Below are 25,281 nucleotides of genomic sequence, written 5' to 3'. Positions count from 1 at the left end.
AGACCCAAAATTTTCACGAGAAATCATCAATAAAAGCTAATAAATATAATACACCTCTATATGATACATTATGAGATGGTGCCCAAAGATCAAAATGAATATAGTCCAAAACTTATTTACTATTATGACTTCCAGTTTTAAATATCTGTTTACATTGTTTTCCATATACACAGTGTTTAAAAAAACCCAACTTCAAGGATTTCAAATCAGGAAGCAATTTTTAGTTCATCAATACTTGAAGAACTTTCTCGCTCATGTGACCCAATCACTGATGCCATAGGAAAATACCTTCTTCCTCTTTCTATGACATAGTCACTGCCTCACTAACCTGAGTACTTCCTTTGACTCTTTAAAGATTTCCAACATTTTCTTCCTTAATAACAACCAAGCCACCTTTTGAAACTTTCTATTCTCCTTTCTGACCTGTAATGTTGTACCCATCTGAGTCCAATAATCCCAAAGAAATCAATTTTTTTCTTAAGTCATGTACATGTCTAACATCAAACAATGTTCTAACTGTACTATCATACATTTTCATTTTGATATTTACCATCCCAATAGTCTAACATGATACATTATTACCCATAAACACATAAATACCATTCAGAGCTTCATATGACATGAACCAATTTTTGTGCAGACTCATGTGATGAGAAGCACCAGAATCTAACAACCAATTATCATAACTTTGAGAGAGATTACAAATAGTTAAATATTTATCTACCATGCCCACTTCAGTTGATAAAAATTCTTCAATCATACCTGACTCAACTTCAGACTGCTTTCATTTCCAACAGTGTTTCTTGAGGTGTCCAATTTTGTTGCAGTACCAACATTTGTCTTTACACTTATTTTCCTTTGATTTTCATCTAGAAGAATTACTTTCTTTCTCCCCTCTTTCCTTTGACTGGCCTCTAGCTACCGTGGCTTCTGATGCAGATGTTTCAATACTAGACTTCTTCCTTACTTCTTCAACTAATAGATCTCCCACAATTGAATCAAATTCCAAAGAATTAGTTGTGCTAAAACTGATAGAGGTTACAAATTTGCCCCATGACTCGAGAAGAGAACACAACAAAGTGATAACTTTGTCTTCTTCTTGACATTTAACTTCCATATTTGACAATTGGTAAATAAGTGTATTAAAAACATTTAAATGTTCTACAATTTTTGTACCCTCCTTCATTTGAAGACTGTATAGCTTCCTTTTTAGATAAATTATGTTGGTTAAATACTTGGTCATATACAAAATTTCTAGTTTTCCCCACAAACTTGCTACTGAAGTTTCTTCAAACATATTGAAGGGAACTTCATCCGCCAGGCATAACCTGATGGTACTGAGAGCTCAGACATCCAAGTCCTCCCAGTCCAAATCTGTCATGCCAATAGGTTTCCTCTTCACCCTATCTAATGCTTTGTGCAACCCTTGTTGCACCAGCAAATCCCTAATTTTTAGTTTCTATAAAGAAAAATTGCTCTTGCAGTGAACTTCTCCACCTCGAAATTTGCATTCTTCATTGTGGCCATTTATTGCTACAAATATTTCTACTATGGTTTCCTGGTTTCCCTTCTCTCTTAAATTTCTAGCTAGGGTTTAAAAAAAATTGATTTCCTTTCTTCAGCTAGGGTTTCCATTAAAAAAAAATATCTTCTTCTTTCAATTTCAAGAACTTTCCTTTAAACCCTATTCAATTTCCAGAATTTTCACCCAAAAAATTCACATAGAAAAAACCCTCTTCAAAGAATTTTTCTTTAAACCCTATTCAGTTTCCATAATTTTCACCGAACAATTTCACACAAAAAAATCCTCTTCAATGAATTTGTCTTTAAACCCTATTCAGTATTCATAATGTTCACCCGAGAATTTCACAAGAAAACCGTCTCCAACAAAAAAAAATTGTTTTCTTAAAAAAAAACTCAAATATGAGTAATGCTTTCCTTTTCAACAAAATATTCTCAAAAAAATGTACCTGATTTTTATTCAACTGACTGGTCCTGCTCTTTCCATCATTGCAATAGACATAGGGGCTTTCTTCCTCCCTCCAGACAGTGGACAGGGTAATATGCCAACAGGTTCGACTTTGACGAAAATAGTGGATACACCAGCTCGATCTCTTCCCTCCAGTGGTAGGCTCAACTTATCAGACTCTTCCTTTTACGGCGAGCACAAAAAACAACTAAACTACACCTCTCCTTTCTCGATGACAAAAACTTATTTTAAAATAGATTCTCTCCCTTTTTAATATGGCTTCTCTCCAATGTGGCTTCTCTCCAAACGTGCAGGTGATATTTGGAAACCGCAGAAATTTATCTAGCAAGCTCCAATGTTCAAGGTTTTTGAAACAGCGGTCCCTTCTCTCCATCAATGGTTGTGCTTCACCCTTTTATTTTGAAGAGATACTCAAAGGCTCTTCTAACTGGTATAACAATATGTGTTGGCATTATGGAACATGCATTGTCCTTGAAGGAAACTCACATATATGATAACTAGATGTATCCCAGGTCAGTTCAGAAATGATAAAGTGATGCATGATGGAAACTCGCATTGTAACAGGTCAATTAAGAGGTAACAAAGTAATGGCACAAAAGAACAGGATGATGGGACAAAGGATTACAAATCAGAATCAAGAAATTGAGGAAAGAGAATGTTTTAAGTTGTATACATTGTTTAAACTAGTCCAAGTTGCGTATAGACGAAGTTACACAGAATAAAGCTCATGTATACGTATGCATGCAATTTCACAGAAGAAAAAGAACGTATGGGATGTAAAATTAAGGTTAAAGAATTCCAAAGGTCCATACCATGGTATTATCCCACAATATTGAGCGGAATAACGGTTACTTGATCCCGTCTAAGAATACCATAGCTTATAAGTGTTGTTTTGGTTCATGCTATTGACAAAGGATCTAGTATATAAGGAGGAGAATATCAAAAGGCTAAAGTGCAAGAAAAAGGGTTTTTCATGATTACTTCTATCTAAAGTATATTTTTTGTTGTAAGGGCTTTGGTTATGATATAGATCTGCAACATCTTGTGCACCCTTGGATACAATGTTGGATCAGGATCATGGGACCTGAAACGACTTATCATTGTATGATCTGATAATGGATAGGTTATATTTGAGTGCTAACGCATGCTTTATCCTTTAAATGCTATGATCTGGGTATATCTAAAGTCTTGAAAAGCTATGAAGTTATAAGTCATTATTTGCATATCTATATGTAGGTTTGCCTCAGTGAAGTTGCCAATACACACAGATTCGGCACTTCTGAGTAGCGTATGTATAGGAAGGACTTGTTGTTCAGAAACGATTGATCTATTTGATCAGTTCCGTTGTTTTATTGTTTTTTTTCAATGATGTCTTCATTAGATCTAAAGTTAAACTAATTGTATAAGGAGATTGACTCTGGCTGATTGATTGATTGAGTAAGAAGGGTGATCTTTTGCTGCTATCTGTAATATGACAGTAGATCTTCATAGTATATTTGGTTAAAACATTTTTTGGTTCAGACATTTTAAGATTCATTATCTTTAGAGGTATATGCAAGTTGAGTTACAGAAAGTAGTGTATACACGCAGGTTGTCCACATTGAAGTAGCATATAAATTCTGACATATGATCTTTGAGGTTGCAGTCGATTCTGTCTATTGATGCAAAATTTTGGGTTCATTTTTTTGTACTGGTTGCACTGATCTAACTCTCCCAGTTAACTAGTTGAGTTTTGATTAAGTATCAGTTAATTGGATTTTCAGTGATTGATTTAGTTGTGTCAAAGATTGATGTCAGAAGTTTCAGTGATCGGTTGATTCAGAGATTAATGATATGGGTTTCAGTTATGTCAGAGATTTATGATTTGGGTTTCATTTATGTTAGAGATTAAGAATGAGTTTCAGTGATTAATGATTGGGTTTCAATGCTTCATTAATTCAGATGGATGATTCTATTATAGTGATGAGTTGCAATTTGATTTTTGTTATTGAGCTTAAGTGTTGTTAATGGGTCCAGTATGAAAAATTGAAGAAATGAGGTCTACAAGGTATGATGTGTTGAAGCAAGTGGATAGAGTATGAAAATTTGGTGAAACGTGGTCGAGGATGTTGAAGGTTCGCGCCTTAGATGAGGGAGTCAAAGCTTCATGCTAGTAGTAGCTAGTGATTAGATGATGGATGACTCGATTAGAGTGACGAGTTGCAGTTTGATTTTTGATATTGAGCTTAACTGTTGTTAATGTGTCCAGTAGGAAAAATTGCTAAAACGTAGCTTACAAGTAATGATGTGTTGAAGAAGGTGGATTGAGCCTGAAAATTTGATTAAACGTGGTGCATGGAGGATATTGAGGGTTGGAGCCTTCGGTGAGGAAGTCAGAGCTTCATGCTAGTAGTAGCTGGTGATTAGATGAGTGAGTTGGAGCTCCCTTCTAGTAGTAGTTGGAGTACAAGTGAAGGTTGTATCCTTCTATAGGCTGGTGCTTACGTACTGGTAAAATTTTATGCCAGTACAAGAAACAAGGGGTTTTAGCTCCTTGTTGAGGCCCCGAAAATCGGGTCGACAATAAGGGGGATACCCGCCCGGTCCGGACCTTGGTTGGCAGCTCCTTATCCGTTTGGTATAGCGGGTCAGACTGGGGATAATGGGACTAGTTTCCCAATCTATGTGTGTGTGTGTAGAATTTAATGTTTCTGATCTAACAGTTCCTAACTAAGATATTCTAATTCAAACTTTTAATATAATTCTATGCTATTGTAGTCTAATAAACAACACATCTAAATCTATACTGACCCGGGATGTAATTCTTCTATTATGCGATTTAAAGAGATTTCAAATAACAACTAGTAATAAAGATCATTCAGCGATTATAAGAAAGGAAATCAATCAAGATGAACCACTTCACATAAAAAGTTAGACGAAATAGTTGTGAACAACATATCGCATAATGAGCTATTCATACATTAGGCATAAATAAATAGCTATCACCCTACAAAAGTGCCAAATGATAACTCAAGCATTCATGCAATAATACATAAACAACTAAAAACTGTATATCACTTTAACATATAAGCAGAAATGGTCAAGAGATAAAAGTACCATTTATGACTAGTCCTACTCATAAGCTTCAAGCAACAATGATTTATCTCTCCTTGCTCTAACATCCACTAAGAGTACAGAAGTGAAACATCAGTAGCAGATATCAAATGCAAACGTCAACAAATCTTGATCCATTCATTCACCAAAACCTCCTCTGGCGGTGAAAAAGTGCATGCTCTGAGGACAAGTTTTTGATAAATTTTTGGACCCTTCTCTAAATGCATGAGAAGGGTTTAAATACTACTAACTAAATAACTTAATTACACAGATTCAGGATACGGTTTAAATGACCGCCCTTTTTCTAAGCAAAATTATTTCTAAAAATTAAATCTAATATCTAACTATTTTTGCATTTGCTCCTTAATGTTGCGAGCATTCAATATTTGCTTGGGTAGAGTCGGCTGACTGTCTTCCGCTTTTGGCTGAGCTAAGCAAATAGAAATGATAAGAGTTGGCACCATATTTTCAGCAAAATTGATGATATACTCGAGAGTCATCCTCTGGCTATGTGGATTTACTGTGTATGCCTAGTAATAATCCAAGTTCCACTTGGTTAATCCTCGAATTGCTTCTGCCTCTTCTTTCAACTTTATGTTTCCATTTTGTTCTTTACCATTGCTTTCTTGTGTTTTCCGGGCTTACAAGTGACTGAGCAGTTAGAGGCTTTGCTTTTTGAGCAATTTTCTCAGCGATGCACGATTGACACTAATCGCGCATCAGAAACTGCCTCCGTTCTTTGATCTGGGCCACTCTGATGCATTTTTCACCTTTAGCGCCTTTTCCTTCATTGGGTATAAGCTTCAAAATCTGTAAACATACTGCTTTCGTGAGCTTCTGACCTTAAGTGTTAAACCGCCTATTGATATGAGCATTGTTCAACTACTCATTCAACCATGGATGTGAATGAAAGATCTGTAACGGATAGCTCAGCAATGTTCTGTGAATCTGCGGCTCTGTTGCATGCGGTATCCATTTATGATGGCATCTTTTCTCTGCCTCTGAGCATTGGATCTTTACCCTTTTCCCTCATGGCTTCCTGCACATTGCTTTGTGTTATTTCTGTTTTTCGTTCCTACAGTGCACACATGAGGAGAGAGTGATGATAATAAAAATCGATAAGAAAGATTTAAGCTCTACGGATGTACAAAAACATGCCACCTAACGTGAACTGACTCTTCAAGAAACACAAAACCATCTTTCATTAACAACTGGCGTATCATTCATTAATTATCATTAAAGTGCGTATCTAGTTCTTGGTTTATGGAAAGCTTTTCTTGAATGTTGAGCCAGGGAAAATCTACGATGGAATGCTTCTGCGATTCACATCGCAGCATCACAGTATCACATTATCGCATTACCACAAATTTCATTAAGATGTGTTATCACAGGGTTGCTCAATCGTGCTATCGCAAGATTGCGGATCGCAGTATTGCGCTATCGCAAGATCGCAGATTGTTACAGTCGTTAAATGGTTCTGTGTTTTTCATGCGACATTGCGATATGCAATATCGCATATCGGATATCGGTGATTTTTTAAGGTTTTCCAATGTGAGCGTTTCTTAATGCATGGGATGCGATGGAATTCGCGTCGCACTCTCGCAGTTTATCATTTTTACTCATAAGGAAATGTCCTATCATTCTTTGCATGATGTGATGTTTTCTTAAGGAGTAACATACATGAGCCTTAATTGAATTTTTTGAATTTTTACGAAGCGTCCCCACTTACCTAGTGTTATTGCTAATACTAAATAAGGAGGGGGGTTGTTGGTGGCCACAACAATTGGCGATTCACTTGGAAGAACCAGTTATCTCTGTTTTTCTATTGAATTTTTTCAAACTTCCAAAACAGAAAATTTTTCAGAAAATTAAACTTTGTTATGGAAAGATAGAGTACATTACGCTCTAAACTGTCAATGATATTTTGTTTCAACCATTTTCTGCTTCCTCAGGCTAGTCCTTGTATTTACATCAGCCATTACTTGGTCTTGTAAAGATAAAACAAAGTCTCCTCTGTAAACCAGTTTTAAATATGCTCATTTGTCGTAGGTAGAGCCTCTGCTGACAGCAGGCGTTTATAGCCTCGACAGGGTTACCTGTTACCCAGCAGTGATCCTGTATCCTACTTAAGGTGACCTACAACTTTCAAAGAAAAATCCATATCCACACTTATTTCTTTGATTTTCTTTTTATTCTTTAAAGAACAATGTCTTGGTTTGGTAGCCAAATTATGACACAGTCATTCACTTGACTTATAACTTTGCTGAACAAGCTGGCTTGTGATGAGACCCCTTGTCTTTTGATTGCAACAATCTTAAGTCATTGCCCTGTTGTGGTGTACAGTATTGGCAAAGTCAGCAAGTTATAATATCTGTGATAATGATAAGCTGGCTTGTGATGAGACCTCTTATTCTTCAAGATAAAGTGTATCCTTGGGTTATTCCTCTAAAAGTTGCGATTTTCCTTAGTAGGGAGGAAGTCATTGTTTCCTTAAGATAGCTCTGGACAACAATAATAGATTTTTTGGAAACAACTGTTCAATAGAGAATGTTTATTTTGTTATTGATACCTTTCATTGTACTGAGATAAAACAATTTCTTCACTAAAGGTTGCTTTCATCAAATTTTTTGAAGTTGAAACTAGTATCATATCTAAGCTAAAGTTTTTAACTATATCTATCAATAATAAAGATCAGTTTTCCAAAAGATTTGCTATTTATACAAGCGAAAAGTTCAAAATCTGAAAGACAAATGTTGTCTTTTTCATAAATACCTAATGTAACCACTCACAACTGGTTTTATTATGAAGAATAAAAACAACTATTCTACAAAAATAGAAGAATAATCTTCTATGGAAAATATTTCTTGAGAATTTGTCCATTAACAGGCAAAGGATCCCTCTTACCTGCTAAATCCTGTAACACAAACATTGATGGACCTACGACTTCTACAATCTGAAAAGGACCAAGCCACATCCTTTGAAATTTTGTATGTTTGCCCTTTCCTTCATGAGCCTTGTCCTACTTTAAAACTAAATCTTCCATCTGAAAACCTTTTTTGGTCATTATGTTTGAATCAAAAGAGGATTTTACTAGTGCTTAATGATGAGCATGCGTTTTCCTAGCTTGTTCTCGTTGTTCTTCTAATTTAATTATTTCCATTTGTCTTAGCTGTAAGGAGGAAGTGGGTACTTCATCAATGTATTGTACTAAAGATAAAGAGGGGATTGCTAAGTGAGTCAGAAGAACCACTTCTTTCCCATAAACTAAATTAAAGGGAGAAGTGTCGATAGAAGCTTTTTGCGTTATCCGATCTGCCCATAATGCATATATCAAGGCCTTGTGCCAATTTTTATGATTTTGATCAATTATTCTTTTAATAATCCTGATTAGGTTTTTATTTGTTGACTCAGCTAACACATTACCTTGTGGGTTGTAATTGGCTGAATATTTAAGTTTGAATCCTCTTTTAAGGACAAATTCAGTCATTACATTTCCAGAAAAGTATGATGCATTATCAAACATTAAAGCGGATGGAAATCCAAACCTGGTGATTATAAATTGATCTATGAACTCAATGATATTTTCAGAATTAGCCGTCTTGAGTGGAACTGCTTCTACCCACTTAGTAAAATAATCTATTGCTGTGAGGATGTATCTATGTTGCTTAGAAGAGTGAGGAACGATCTCACCTATTATGTCCAGGCCCCACTGACTGAAAGGTTGCTCGATGTTTACCGGCTGTAGTGGCAGGGACGACTTCTTTTCTCTTCCAACAATAGTTTGGCAGACTTGACATCTTCTCACGTAACTGTGTGAGTCTTTAAACAGCGTGTGCCAGTAATATCCTGCGTGTAAGATTTTATGTGCAGTAGCATCTCCAGCATAGTGTCCGCCTGTCGGCCCATCATGGAGTTCCTGCAAAACGTTTTCAGCTTCAGCTTTCTTAAGACACCTAAGAAGAACAAAATCATAATTTTTTCTAAAAAGAATATCATTTATGGGCTGATATTGTTTATCTTTCAACCTTAGATCTCTTTTCTTAGTATGATCAAGGTGTGATGGAGCATACCTGTTCTTAAGATAATAAATGATATCAGCATATAATGATTCTGCATCATTTAGGCTCACCTCACACATTTGTACCTCTTCAGATGGAATTTCAGAAATTTTTGATGCTCTAGCCAGCATTTTGCAGAAGCCTTGACCTCTTACAATGTTTGTTGGTTTGATCTCAATATCATATTCCTATAAGGCAGTAACCCAATTGGCCCTTTTCTTACCCACATCTTTCTGTGCTAGAAGATTCCTTACCGCTGGAAACGGTACAATGATCTTAGTATGGGTTTTAAGTAAGAAAGGTCTGAAGTATTTGACCGCTTTGAAAACAGCATAAGCCTGTTTCTCCACGTCTTAATAATTTAGTTCAGCACCCTGTAAATTTGAGCTAAAAAATGCAATTGAAGTTTCCGCTTTTTCTTGATTTGCTTGAGTTAGAATCACAGCACATGACTTATCTAAGGCAAATGTGTATTAAATTAAAGGGTCTGAAAAATTCAGAGTTGCTAAAAATGGAGCATTAATAATAGCTTGTTTGATCAGGTTAAATGGTTCATGTTCATCTTGACCCCATTTAAAATTTGAATTCTTTTTAATCATGGTTTGCAAAGGAGACACGATTCGTGAAAAATTTGGAACGAATCTCTTTACAAAATTGATCTGACCAAGGAAAGATTGCATGGCTTTTTTTTTATGAGGTAGGGATATTTCAGAAATTTCTTTCATTCCGTCGGGATCAATGTGAGTACCGGATTTTGACACTATGAATCCTAGAAGTTTCCCTTCACTTAGCGCGAAAAAAGATTTCTTTGGGTTAAGTGAAACTCCATACCTTAAACACCATTGAAAGATTTGTTTCAGGTCTTTGAGATAGTCAATTCGCTTCTTTGAGTACATTGTTATATCATCCAAATAAATTACTACAGATTCATTGACTAAACCTTTGAATGCGATGTCTATGGCTCTCTGAAATGTGGCACCAGCATTAATCAAACCAAATGGCATCTTTCGATGTGTGTATGTGCCCCATTTAGTTATGAATGTGGTTTTTAATTGATCATCAGGATGTACCAACACTTGATTGTATCCTAAAAATCCATCCAAGAAAGACATTAATTCTGAGCCCGCCACTGCCTGCAGTATCTGTTCAATAGGTGGTAGAGGAAAATTATCTTTTTGACAGGCTTTGTTAAGGTTTCGAAAGTCAATGCAAATCGTAATATCTCTGTTTTTCTTTCTAACAGGTACCATATTGGAGACCCATTTGGAATGTCTGACGGGAAAGATTACTCTGGCTTTCAATAACTTATTGAGCTCAGTTTTTATCTGATTTTCTAAATTGGGGTGGACCTTTCTCAGCTTTTGTTGGACAAGGTTTTCATTATCGATCATAGGAATAGTATGCTGGATGATGGAAGTGTCGTATGTTTTCAGATCATCATAATTCCAGGCAAAAACATTTTTATATTGCCTCAAAAGACGAATAGTTTCTCTTCAGGGGCTAGGCCGAGGCCTAGATTAATGTTTTGTGGTTTAGCATCGGTCCCTAGGTTTACTAATTCGTAGTTCAAGGTTGAACTTTGGAGTTTTGAATTGGTAGACCTCTTAAACCGATCTTTCAAATCATACAAGTCTTCTAACTTGACCACCGACTTAGGTATAACATTATTAGTGCTATTTTGTTGCAATTGTCGATCGTGCTGGTCTTCGTCAATTATTTGATTGGAGTAGGATCCTTCAGACGTGAGGAAATTTACGATATCAAGATCGTCATTGAATACTCTCCAATTTGTGATTTTGTCAGGAATGGACGGTCTAAAGATTAATTCTATTGAGAATCTATCTGGACTAAAATCTTCGGATGGAATAAGCTTAGAAGCTACGTTAGCTAAAAGGTCTGCGCTTGCGTTTTGGAGCCTGGGGATTGAAGAAATATTAAACGCTATGAAATGCTCAGTCAGATCTTGTACTAAGGATTGATAATGTTTTAAATGACCTGATAAGCAATGTATAGTGTTACGTACCTGTTTAACCACAATATCAGAGTCTCCAAAAACTTGAATATGCTTGACGTCTAACCCGATTGCTTTATATAGTCCTTGAACCAAGGCCTCGTATTCTGTTGTATTGCTTGTGCAATCGAATTCGAGTCTGCATGTGAGCATGATCTTATCTCCCTCTGGACTAATCAGAACACATCCTGCTCCTGCTCCTTCATTAGATCTAGAACCATCAAAAAATAATTTCCAAAACAAAGATTTATTTACAGGTTTATCGAAAAATTTGATACATTTCGAACTATCAGTTCGAGAAAAATTTTTGACTTGGGACAAAACAAAGTGTTCTAAATAGGGTGACACATGAGCATTGAAATTGTCGAGGAAAGAATCTACCGAGTAATTGCCGATAATGCTGCTGTTATACGCTATTGGTTCATTTTCTCCTTCTAACTCCGTTACTATGTACTTCTGATGTAGCTCTCGTTCAACTTTTATTTCATTCGGTTTACCATTGTAGGGCAGCCACATGTGCGACCAGTCGGTTGCGAAGTATTCATGGAGTTTTTCTGACCAATCCCTGCTAAGAATTAAGCCATAGAATTCTGGGATATCGGCAACTAGAATATCAATAACCTGACATACCTTCGGGTTGGATGACAACCTTATGGTTACTTGATTTAGTTCGCCAATCACTTCGACTTGAGATCGATCTAGCTGAACTATGTGCACTGCGGATTTCTATGGTTGAACATTTAACTTGGCACATATAGATTTGGGTAAAATATTCAATGAAGCACCGGAGTCTACCAAACAATTGTGCACATTTTTATTGAAGATTTCATAAGTAAGGAGAAACGGGGGAGTGTGAGATCTTGATCTTCCTCCAATTAGGGTGATGTCATTTGGATCAATCTTATTGATCATGTTAGTTGGAGGTCTTCCCATGTTATGGGAAGCTTGAGAAAGTACAGTGGCAGGAAAAGGTGCAACTGGCATGGCATGTAATACTTTCATCATTATCTTGTGTTGATGTTTCAACTTGCTCAGTTTGTAAAGGGTGATGTTAGCCCTAGTCTTCTTCATGTCTTCAATAATATTGTACTCCATTTCATCCGACACTATCAGTGTTTTAGATGGAGTCGTTTCATCTGTTTGGACTGGGCTGGTTTGAATCGCTTTAAATATCGTTTTCTTTGTCGCGACTTTATCCTTTATTGCAGAGCTTCCGCTCTTCGGCTTAGGGATAGTTTGGGGAGGATCAAGCTTATTTTTGCTTCGTGTGCTAACTGGAAATACTTCTTGATCTTCTTCTTGTGGGACGATGAAATCGCACATTCCTTGTAATTTCACAACTTCTTCGTCATCAGTCTGCCCTTCAATGGCATTTTCCTCTTCTTCTTCCTCGGATTCAACATTTGAAATGGCATTGGATGGCTTTGAATCCATTAAAGGACTTCTTTTAAAAGCTCTGTAGGGCTTTTTTGAAGAAGTTTCTGCTACTTGCTTTTTTATGGCGACCATTTCATTGGACAGGGTCTTTAGAACTTTCTACAATCCTTCCAAATCAAATGGATCTTTTTCTTGTTTCTTCTTGGAGTCTTCCTTGAAGGTGACTTTTTTGGACTTACGTTCCCTCTATCGCGGATCTCTTTTCCAAGGCTATTATTCGTTTCTCTATTGCTATCGCTTCTTTCATGTTATTAGCTAAGGTTGTTTTATTGGCCCTATCCACGAAGATTGCTATGTTCGATGGTAGAGCGGTAATATACCATTCACATCGTACTTCTTTGCTGGGTTGGGAAGCAGTAGGAATTTTGTTGAAAATTTTGTTGAAACGTAAATTGAAGTCCTTGATAGGCTCTCTAGTTTCGGCTTTAAGATTGGATAGGTCATTGATTAACGTTGTCGTACACCTGTAATCACCAAACTTGGTTAGGTTGCTCCTGGAAGATGTCCCAACTTGTGATGGATCCAGAGGGTAATGAAAAGTACCATGACTCGGTTGTTCCTTGCAGTGTATAGGGAAAAATCCAAACAACATCATCTTCATTAGTAACCCCATTGAGATTAATGGAAAGCATGAAGTTGTTTATGTGCTCTTTTGCTAGCATCCCTGGCTCGGGATTGAATTTAGGCAGCCATTTCTTAGGATGGGCCAGTATTTGACTCAAGGGTGCAGGCACTAAGACTGCCCCAAGGTTATTCCATGGAGACTGGGCCATTATTGAACTACTAATAGAGGAAAGTGTAGAAGATGATCCCTACAGCTGGGACGATGAGGATACTACGATTGTAGATGATTGAAGAGGGGTTGTGGGGGATCCTATGGACGGATGGATGATGATCTGGAGCGGAGGTGTGGATGGTTCACTTCACGGTGAAGTATGTAGGAATTTACAGGGTAAGTTCCTCAGAAAGAACACCAAAAGGACACTGCTCACAACCAGATCTCAAATCAATACACCAGTATTTTTGATGTGGTTAAAACCCTCAAAGTGCAAGGAGGGAAACAGTCCACGACCTGCGCCAACGTGGCTACTACAGGCAATTTATTAATCAAAGAATGAAAATTTACATAAGCTTCTCTCATGCACGGATTACCCGAACAATGACCCTCCATGCGCTTTAAATAGAACTCATGGACCAATCGGGTGTCAAGCCACGGATCAAGTGTTGGTAATACCGAGGTGAGAGTGAACCGTCGGATCACTACATATCGTGACCGTCGGATTGTAAGTTACAAAATGTACAACGGTAAAGAAAGACACTTTACCTAACTCTATACCTAACTCTATACTAGACCAAGTTGAACTTAACTATATCCTATGTGTCGGAATATCCTAACATCCCCCCTTAAGAACAACTTGGGATAGGATTGAAGGATTTACAAATATGACACAATAGGAGAAGGAAGGAGGCACTAGAGCCTATCCCCCCTTAGTGACAACTTCCTGAACTCCAAGCATATATTGAAGTTTAGTGAACTTCGCCTCTGTGAGAGCCTTTGTGAAGATGTCTGCAACCTGATCATATGTTGAACAATATTGCATTTCAAGAACATGGTCATGAATGAGCTTTCTGATGAAGTGCATGTGTAGTTCAATGTGTTTGTTGCGTTGATGCTAGACTGGATCTTTGCATAGCTGAATGGCACTCTAATTCTCACACCAAAGTGTGGTAGGATGCTGCTGCTCAAAGCCAAACTCTGATAGGATCTGACAAAGCCACAAGGCTTCCTTACTAGCTTCCACGGCACCACGATACTCTGCTTCTGCTGACGAAAGAGAAATAGCAGCCTGTTTCTTGCAAGCCCATGTAATAGGTCCTGAACCAAGAGTGAAGATATAACCGGCAGTAGACTTCTGATCATCAGGGTCACCAGCCCAATCAGAATCAGTGAAACCAACTAATAGAGGAGCTGCTTTGGCACTGTAATGAATCCCAAACTGTACTATACCTCGAACATAACGAAGTATTCTTTTGGCTGCTTTTCAATGGCTTTCACGGGGGTTTTGCATAAAACGAGCAACAAGGCCAACAGCAAAGGAAAGATCAGGACGAGTATGGGTTAAATACAAGAGTTTTCCTACAAGTTGACGGTATAATGTAGCATCAACTTCAGGAGAAGTACAAGAGACTGAAAGTTTGACTCCAGACTGAAAGGGAGAAGGGGCTGGCTTACAGTCTTCCATGTGAAAATGACGAAGAATATCACAAGCATACTTGGACTGGGAAAGGGAAATACCCTCCTTCGATTGCAAGACTTGAAGACCGAGAAAATAGTGTAAGTGTCCTAAGTCTGTCATTTCAAATTTATTTTTAAGGCTGGACTTCACATGGTTGATAAGGTTGGGATCACTACCAGTAAGGATAAGATCATCAACATAAAGAACAAGGATGATAAGAGAGGTGCCCACTTTCTTGGTGTAGACAGTATTGTCAGAATGACACCTAGAAAAGCCAGATTCTAAAAGAAAGCTATCCATTTTGGCATACCAAGCCCGAGGAGCTTGCTTGAGACCAATAAGGGATTTCTTAAGTCGACAAACAAGGCTGGAGTCTGTTTGGATGAAGCCAATGGGTTGTTCCATATAGATTTCTTCATGCAAGTCCCCATGCAAGAAGGCAGATTTAACATCCATCTGATGGACTTCCCAATTTAAAGAGGCAGCAAGGGAAAGAACAAGGCGGATAGAGTTCATTTTGGCAACAGGGGAGAAGGTTTCAGTGTAGTCAATGCCTTCAACCTGTGAAAAGCCCTTAGCAACGAGACGAGCTTTATGTTTCTCAACTTTCCCATCTGGTCCATACTTAGTAAGGATGGAATAAATAAGGTTACCATCTTCTTTCTTAACTTTAACACCTTCCAAGAGATATCTAAGGGTCTTGAATTTGGACAAGAAATCTTCAATGCAAGAAAAATTATTAGGATCCAAAGTAAGCAACTCATTTTCAAGTTGATGGGCTCTAATTTCATTTTTAATCCCAAAAACTTTAGCGAGTTTTTCTAATGCTTCATGAGGAGTCTCAAGTTCTGCAATGTGGAATCTAAGATCAGGAGAAATAGAAATCCCTATCAAACCACGTGCTTGATCTTGTCTATTTTCCCATTTTGCAGCCTTGTCTTCATCTTTTGGTTTCTTCTCTTGGTCTGTGGCTATTCTGAAGAGACCTTTACTTCTAAGTAAATCTTCCATGTAGGCTAGCCATTGGAAGTAGTTAGTGCTGTCAAGAATGACTTGGCATGGACTTTCCATTTTTTTTTTAAAAACTGAAGCTGAAGATGCTGAAAGTAAGTGTTCCAATGGATAGATCTCGAAAAAATAGGTGGTTTTAAAAAAATCGGCTCTGAAAAAGGCTTCCGGATGAAGAAGTTATGGCTTTTTGAAAAAAAAAAAAATGTTGACATTGTCGGCAAAGTGCGCGAATGTGCGGGAATGAAAAAATCCGCCCCCAAAAAATGGAGACTTGAACCCAAGACCTCTACTCTCTTAAAATAGCTTTGAACCAATTGATCTATACAAAAAATTTGAGAGAGAGAGAGAGAGAGAGAGAGAGAGGGGGGGGGGGGGCCTTGGTTTGCGTGCTTGCCTTGAGAAAGCTCTTTTTCCCTACAAAACACAAAACACAAAACCCAACACGAATATGCAAAGAAAAACGAACCTTGCGGCTCGAAGTTAGCTTTAGCCAAAAAACTAGAATTTTTTTTAAAAAAAATCTCAAAGTTAGCTTTAGCCGAAAAACTAAATATTTTTCTCAATGTTTCTGATTTTCCGAGATCACACTAAGGTGCAGGGAAAAGAGCATACGCATGAGAAAAATCCTTCCTTTCTGTTTCTGATTTGCCCAGATCGCACAGAGTTGCAGGGCAAAGAGCATACGCAGAAATGAAAGGTATAGATCCGGTTAAAAAAAAAGGCTAAATAAACCGAAACGAAATAAGCAGAGAGAAAATAACAGTGAACTGCAAAAAAAAACACTGTATACCTCCCGATCTGAAAAATGACGCAGCTAGGGCTACCGGAAACCTTTTCGCGTGAAACGAAAGGGGTTCCTCACTGGAACAGATGCTCCGAACGCAACAGAGCAGTCCTCTCGGCCCGAAAGCAATCAGAAACAGTAGATCTAGGAAACGACAGCCGCATGCAGTTCTACCGGCTTCAGATTTGGATCACCAACGGACACGGCCCTCAAATAGCTCTGATACCATGTAGGAATTTACAGGGTAAGTTCCTCAGAAAGAACACCAAAAGGACACCGCTCACAACCAGATCTCAAATCAATACACCAGTATTTTTGACGTGGTTAAAACCCTCAAAGTGCAAGGAGGGAAACAGTCCACGGCCTGCGCCAACGTGGCTACTACAGGCAATTTATTAATCAAAGAATGAAAATTTACATAAGCTTCTCTCATGCACGGATTACCCGAACAATGACCCTCCATGCGCTTTAAATAGAACTCATGGACCAATCGGGTGTCAAGCCACGGATCAAGTGTCGGTAATACCGAGGTGAGAGTGAACCGTCAGATCACTACATATCGTGACCGTCGGATTGTAAGTTACAAAATGTACAACGGTAAAGAAAGACACTTTACCTAACTCTATACTAGACCAAGTTGAACTTAACTATATCCTATGTGTCGGAATATCCTAACAAAGTAGTTGAGATGGATGATGTTGACGAAAGAGTCTCTCTGTCAGACTCTTGCGGTGATTTCCTCGCTCTTTTCTTGGTGGGAAGGGGTAATTCGGTTGGCTGAACACCAAACTTTTCACTCTTTAGCCTGGTTAGGGGATGAGCAGGGTTGTACCGCGAAGTCACGCTACCTTGATATTTATCAGACCTATGAGGAGAAATGGAAAATCGCTGAAGTTTGTGAACCAGGGATTCGACTTCAGGAAGTTCAACGGTAGATTGTTCTGAAATATCAAGGTGTGTAGCAGCGGTTGATACTCGAGCGACTTCTGACTCTGGATTTAAATGTAATGGAGAAGTTGGGGGAGATGATGAGGGAAATTTATTCTTAGAATGGTATTCAGATTTGGATTTACTTGCCATTCATAGTTCAGGCCCTCCTTCTAGCGCCAAATATGTTGAGGCCCTGAAAATCAAGTCGACAACAAGGGGGATACTCGCCCAGTCCGGACCTTGGTTGGCAACTACTTATCTGTTTGGTATAGCGGGTCCAACTAGGGATAATGGGACCAGTTTCCCAATCTATGTGTGTGTGTGTAGAATTTGATGTTGCTGATCTAACAGTTCCTAACTAAGATATTCTAATTCAAACTTTTAATCTAATTCTATGCTATTGTAGTCTAATAAACAACACATCTACATCTATACGAACCCGGGATGTAATTATTCTATTATGCGATCTAAAGAGATTTCAAATAAAAACTGGTAATAAAGATCATTCAGCGATTATAAGAAAGGAAATCAATCAAGATGAACCACTTCACATAAAAAGTTAGACGAAACAGTTGTGAACAACATATCGCATAATGAGCTATTCATACATTAGGCATAAATAAATAGCTATCACCATACAAAAGTGCCAAATGATAACTCAAGCATTCATGCAATAATACATAAACAACTAAAAATTGTATATCACTTTAACATATAAGCATAAATGGTCAAGAGATAAAAGTACCATTTATGACTAGTCCTACTCATAAGCTTCAAGCAACAATGATTTATCTCTCCTTGCTCTAACATCCACTATGAGTACAGAAGTGCAACATCAGTAGCAGATATCAAATGCAAACATCAACAAATCTTGATCCATTCATTCACCAAAACCTCCTCTGAGGGTGCAAAAGTACATGTTCTGAGGGCAAGTTTTTAATAAATTTCTGGACCCTTCTCTAAATGCATGAGAAGGGTTTAAATACTACTAACCAAATAACTTAATTACACAGATTCAGCATACGGTTTAAATGACCACCCTTTTTATGAGCAAAATTATTTCTAAAAATTAAATCTAATATCTAACTATTTCTGCATTTGCCCCTTAATATTGCGAGCATTCAATATTTGCCTGGGTAGAGTCGACTGATTGTATTCCGCTTTTGGTTGAGCTAAGCAAACAGAAATGGTAGGAGTTGGCACCATATTTTTAGAAAAATTGATGATATACTTGAGAGTCATCCTCTGGCTATGTGGATTTACAGTGTATGCCCAGTAATAATCCAAGTTCCATTTGGTTAATCCTCGGATTGCTTTTGCCTCTTCTTTCAGCTTTATTTTTCCAGTTTGTTCTTTACCATTACTTTCTTGCGTTTTCCGAGATTACGAGTGACTGAGCAGTGAGAGGCTTTGCTTCTTGAGAAATTTTCTCAGCGCCTGGATTAGAGAACAGAGGCAGTTTCCGATCTGCGATTAGCGCCTAGCGCTAATCGCACATCAGAAACTTCCTCCGTTCTTTGATCCAGGCCTCTCTGATGCATTTTTCGCCTTTAGCGCCTTTTCCTTCACTGGGTATAAGCTTCAAAATTTGTAAACATACTGCTTTCGTGAGCTTCTGACCTTGAGCGTTAAACCACCTGTTGATATCAGCATTGTTCAACTACTCATTCAACCATGGTTGTGAATGAAAGATCTGTAACGGATAACTCAGTAGCGTTCTGTGAATCTCCGGCTCTGTTGCATGTGGTATCCGTTTATGATGGCATCTTTTCTCCGTCTCTGAGCGTTGGAGCTTTACCCTTTTCCCTCATGGCTTCCTGCACATTGCTTTGTGTTGTTTCTGTTTTTCGTTCCTGAAGTTCACACATGAGGAGAGAGTAATGATAATAAAAATCGACAAGAAAGCTTTAAGCTCTACGGATGTACAGAAACATGCCACCTGACGTGAACTGACTCTTCGAAAAACAAAAAACCCTCTTTCATTAACAACTGGTGTATCATTCAGTAATTATCATTAAAGCGCATATCCAGTTCTTGGTTTATGGAAAGCTTTTCTTGAATGTTGAGCCGGGGAAAATCTGCGATGGAATGTTTCTACGATTCGCATCGCATTATCACATTACCGCAAATTTCATTAAGATGTGTTATCGCAGGGTTGCTCGATCGCGCTATCACAAGATCACGGATCGCAGTATCGCGCTATCGCAAGATCGCAGATCGTTACAATCGTTAAATGGTTATGTGTTTTTCATGTGACATTGCGATATGCGATATGCGATATCGCATATCGGATATCGGTGATTTTTTAAGGTTTTCAAATGTGAGTGTTTCTTAATGCATGCGATGCGATGGAATTCGCGTCGCACTCTCGCAGTTTATCATTTTTACTCATAAGGAAATGTCCTATCATTCTTCGCATGATGCGATGTTTCCTTAAGGAGTAACATACATGAGCCTTAATTGAATTTTTTGAATTTTTGCTAAGGGTCCCCACTTACCTAGTGTTATTGCTAATACTAAATAAGGAGGGTGGTTGTTGGTGGCCACAACACTCCCTTCCAGTAGAAGCTGGATAATTAGTGAAGGTTGTAGACTTCTGCAGGTGAGTGCCCACATATTGGTAAGAGTCTACACCAATACAAGGTTGTAAATATCTTTTTCTTTATATTAAAAAGAAGATAAAGATGACAAAAGCAAGTGGTTTTCTCTTGCATTGGGTTTCCACTTTAAGTCTTGGTGTTCATGTGTGTTTCTTGTGTGTGATGGTTTATTTTGTTATTACTTCCCATGGTTACTATTTATATAATGTTTAATAAAGTACTGATGCACTGGCTGAAGACAAATATATGATGAATTAACTGAATCATAAGCTTACTAGATGTACGTTAGTTGTCTCAATAACAATCGTGCACACACATTAGTTCCTTTGACTAAAGTCGTGTATGGAAATATAAATATGAAAAGAGAATGTTATTGATTTGAAAATATTTATTCACCCCCTCGTCACTATTTTTCCCAACAATTGCTTTCAGAGCATGTCGTTTGGTAAAATCTTGATCGCTTGAAGGAGATCTGTTGTAACAATGGGAAAGAAGAAAAAGAAAAAAGCACCTCAAAATAAGAAGACATCTGAAAGGAACAATGACAAAAGGAGAGACGATTAGCTATTAGGTGGAAATAATTATTCAGATTCAAAATCACCTCAGAATGAAGATGAATAAGCAAAGGAATTATCAAGTACTAGTTTTTGGTACTCTCGTGATACATTTCTCTGTTCATGCAATATTGAAGATAATAAATGTGAAAGTGAAACAACTGAATTTTCTCTTATGGTTGAAAGTGAAAGAAATCTAATAGAGGTAGAAGTTAAAAGGCTCACAAATAAAATTAGAGATCAACAAGATCTATTTGACAAAAGGGATTGTACCTACAAAGAAGAGGTTACCAGGTTAAAAACTCAGTTGGAGGAAGGAAACAAAATAAGGTAGTAGTACACAGAAAAGGAAGATTAATGTCAAAGGCTACAGGATGAAGTGACATCGTTAAGAAATCAAGTGAATGAAAATAAGACAACAACCAAGGAAATTCTACAAAGAACCAGTTACTGTGAAAGCCTTGAAGCCTAGCTTGTCTCTCTAAAGGAAGATCTTGAAAATTCAAATAAGTAGAATGAAGAACTACTTCGAGCATTTGAAGAACAAGAAAATGAGATTCTCAAATTAAGACAAGTGGAAGAAGGAAGAAAAGTTGAAGAAATCATGAAGAAGCAGTATCTGGAAAAGGAAGAGCAATATTAGGTTGAGATAAGTATCCTAAAAGGTAAATTAGAAGAAAAAGATAAATTTTGCGATTTCAAGATAGCACTAATATTTTGGATAATATTCTTAGTAGTCAAAGTTCTCCTTTCATCAAATCGGGTCTTGGTTTTCATGAAATTGTTAAAGGTGAATGTAGCTCACAAACTGAGACAAGGAATTCTAATGACAAATCTTAAATGCACAACAAGGAAATAATAAGTCAACCCCATCAACAACCAAGGAAATAAAGTCTTCAAAGAAAATCATTTACTCCTAACTATAGAAGTTTTAATCGATTATTTCCTCTGATCAATAATGTTGAATGTTCTATATGTCATAATTTTGGAGGTGTTACAGCCAAATGGAGAAGTAGAATGTTTCAAGCTAATAACTGTCTCACAGAAAGGTCATCACCTTCTAGGTACTTTAAGGGATATTGTTTTTCTTGCAATATGTTTGGTCACAAAGCCATTGATTTCTATAGAAGGAATATGAAACATATAAGAGGTTATGTTTGTATCAAGTTTTGGCATATAGTGAAAGAATGTAGGGACAAGTCTATGGATCATTGTAGACTATATGGTAAACAACCAAATAAGAACATTGACATCAGAAAATACGAAAAAGATGAATCCACCAAAAGGCAAGAAAACGAAGATCGGATAAGGTGTGGTCTTTCTCTCTGCTCATTCAAAGACAAAGATGAGTTTTCTCATCACATGACTAGAGACAAGAGTAAAATGGAGTCTCTAATGAAGAACCCTCATGATAATGGGATTCTTGGAACTTATGTTTCAAAAAAAGTTGTAGGAGCAGGTACAGTCATAATAGACCTAGGTGAAATTGAAAGTATGAAAGTTCAATATTCCACTTTTCATATGCGAATCTTATGAAGACAAGTCACTTATATACATGAGTTTGAAACTACATAGTTGTGTATATGTTGATTTGATGAAGAAATAGTGGGACAAACCTGGGAAAAAGCTCTGATATGGTTTAGTCAATGATCAATTGTCTTTTTTGTCTTGATGATTGATGATTACAATCTGTTGATGTTATTTAGAAGTGCTTTTTGCCCTTATAAGTTGCTTATGTCTTGATGTATAACTAGTTGATGATGATTCCTTGATGATTCTTACTGATATATGCAATGATTAGATTTGATAGTAAACAGTTGCCACAGGTTCAAGGGGAGCATATGATATGCAACTAATAATTCATTGTTGGGATTATTATTTCTTTAAAAATCCTTGGGATATAATAATGTTGATCAATGGTGATGATTCTTATGTTCCTAAAGTGTTTAAATGATGCATCATACTATGTTTCAGTCATCGATTACCTATGATGAAATCACATATGATACTTATATTGCTTGAGCCACATATTTGTTTTGATGCTTCTGATCAGATTTATGGATGACTCTTTTGATGAAGCATATAGTTATGTTGCTTACATGGTGATACTGAAAAGTTCAAGGAGAAGAACAAAGCTTGAGTATACAACTTCATTATTTTATGATGATAAGTGTCACTCATTTCTGTTATGTTGTTGTCATCATGCCTTCAGAAATGCATAAATTTCCTATGGTGAAGTTATGGATAAGGATTCCTATAATTCTTGGCTCTCTCATGGTATATTGTTTGAGGATTGTTGCTCTTGATGGTATCAAGAAAGTTTGACAAATGACTGTGAACTCATGGTTTTATTTTTTCATGAGAAGCTAGATACATATTGCTATCTCTATGCTAGATACATGGATGATTACTTAAGTTATAATGTTGGTATAAAAGATCCTCTTGTATGAAGAAAATTGGCCGAGAGAATGGTGTTATTGCAGGTTTCATGAAGATATAGATGTTTGGAGACATGGATTACATAGTCACATAATGATGATGACTTATTACTTTATGATGATAAGTTTGGTTCTCAAATATGTTGATTATCATGGTTTATGCTTATCAGATGTGGGATGTTGGAAACTCCCTAGTGATGATACATGGTTGATATATTGAGGGTTGTTGTGAAAGGAACATGAAATTCTTGCTATGATTATTTGATGATGATGTTGTGGTCATGGATGTTGACTATGGTTCTTTCACATGTATATGATATGATTTGAATGGTTTTGAGAAGGTATAGGCATCATTGCTTGGAGATATGGAATATTCTTAGTTGATTCATGAAATTCTATGTTTTTTTTTAACATAAGGCTTTTTCTACTAAGGAAAATGAGTAAGTTGATATTGATAAGCTCAAGTGTATGAGTTGATATATATATGCAGCATACTTAGTCATGGGTTGATGATATTAAAGCTCCATTGACTTATCTTGTAAACTAATGATGGACATATATAGGTTGTTGTTCTTGATATTGCTAAGAGAAGCTTATGGTGCAGATCATATATGGTGTATGATAGTTTCTAATAACTATCATGATCTTGTTTAAGGTATTTGGTATTTGTTATAAATTTCATTTATATCATTTGATGTAAAGGTCATCTAAAGACCTACGATGTAATCATTTTCACATTCAATCTTGTATGGACTTTTTAGATCATGTAAAATATGTAATCCCACTTGGTTGGGTGGTTGAGTCAAATATGTATCCCGACTTGGTTGGGAGGTTGATATAAGTATGGGTCCTTGGTGATAGGAAGGTCATACTCACATAGTTGAGTTATAGAGTCATGTTATTCTTTTGAAAAATATTTTTGCAGACTTTGCATGTGCCCGGGGAGAGAATGGACAATATAGTGCGTCTTAGCATGTACTAAGGGGGAGAATATCTTGGTCTTCCATTTTGCCTTGATGTCAAAGGGGGAGAGTATATTTTTGTTGTTTGATATATCTAATAGGTTCTAAAGCTTCAAGTGATCAACACCAATATGCTTGCCATCAAGTACAAAGGGGGAGATTGTTGGCATTATGGTACATGTGTTTTCCTTGATGGCAACTCACATATATGATAAGCAGATGTATCCACAGGTTAGTTTAGAAATGATAAAGTGATTCATGATGAAAACACGCATTGTAACAGGTCAATTCAAAGGTAACAGAGTAATGGCACAAAATAATAGGATATTGGGACAAAAGATTACAGATCAAGATCAAGAAATTGAGGAAAGAGAATGTTTTAAGTTGTATATGTTGTTTAAACTAGTCCAAATGGCGTATACATGCGAGTACATAGAACAAAATTCATGTATATGTATGCATGCAGTTTAATATGAGGAAACGCGTGTATGGGATGGAAAATAAGATTAAAGAATACCAAGGGTCCATACCATGGTATGAGCCCACAATATTGATTGCAATAATGGTTACCTGATCCCGTATAAGAATACCATAGGTTCTAAGTGTTTTTTTGGTTCATGGTATTGAAAAAATCTCTAGTATATAACAAGGAGAAGATAAAAGGGCTAAAGTGCAAGAAAAATGGTTTTTCATGGATGCTCCTATCTAAAGTATATTTTTTGTTGTAAGGGCTATGGTTATGATATAGATTTGAAACATCTATTGCACCCTTGGATACAATTTTGGATCAGGATCATGAGACCTGAAATAACTTATCATTATATGATCTGATAACGGATAGGCTAGATCTGAGTGCTAAAGCTTATTTTATGCTGTAAATTCTATGATTTGGGTATATTTGAAGTCTTGAAAGGTTGCGAAGTTATAAGTCATTATTTGCATATCTATATGCAGGTTTGCCTCAGTGAAGGTGTGTATACACGTGGATTCAACACTTCCAAGTAGTGTATGCAGAGGAAGGGCTTGTTGTTTAGAAATGATTGATCTACCTAATCAATGATGTTGTTTTACTACTGTTTTTCAATGATGTCTTCATTACATCTAAAGTTAAACTAATTGTATAAAGAGATTGAGTCTAGTTGACTAATTAATTGAGTAATAAGGGTGATGTTTTGC

The sequence above is a fragment of the Pinus tabuliformis genome, chromosome 8, assembly GCF_031772625.1.
Source record: "Pinus tabuliformis cultivar Carrire ecotype Pingquan chromosome 8, CPIR1, whole genome shotgun sequence".
NCBI classification, from domain to species: domain Eukaryota; kingdom Viridiplantae; phylum Streptophyta; class Pinopsida; order Pinales; family Pinaceae; genus Pinus; species Pinus tabuliformis.
Note: the sequence above shows the minus strand (reverse complement) of the source record.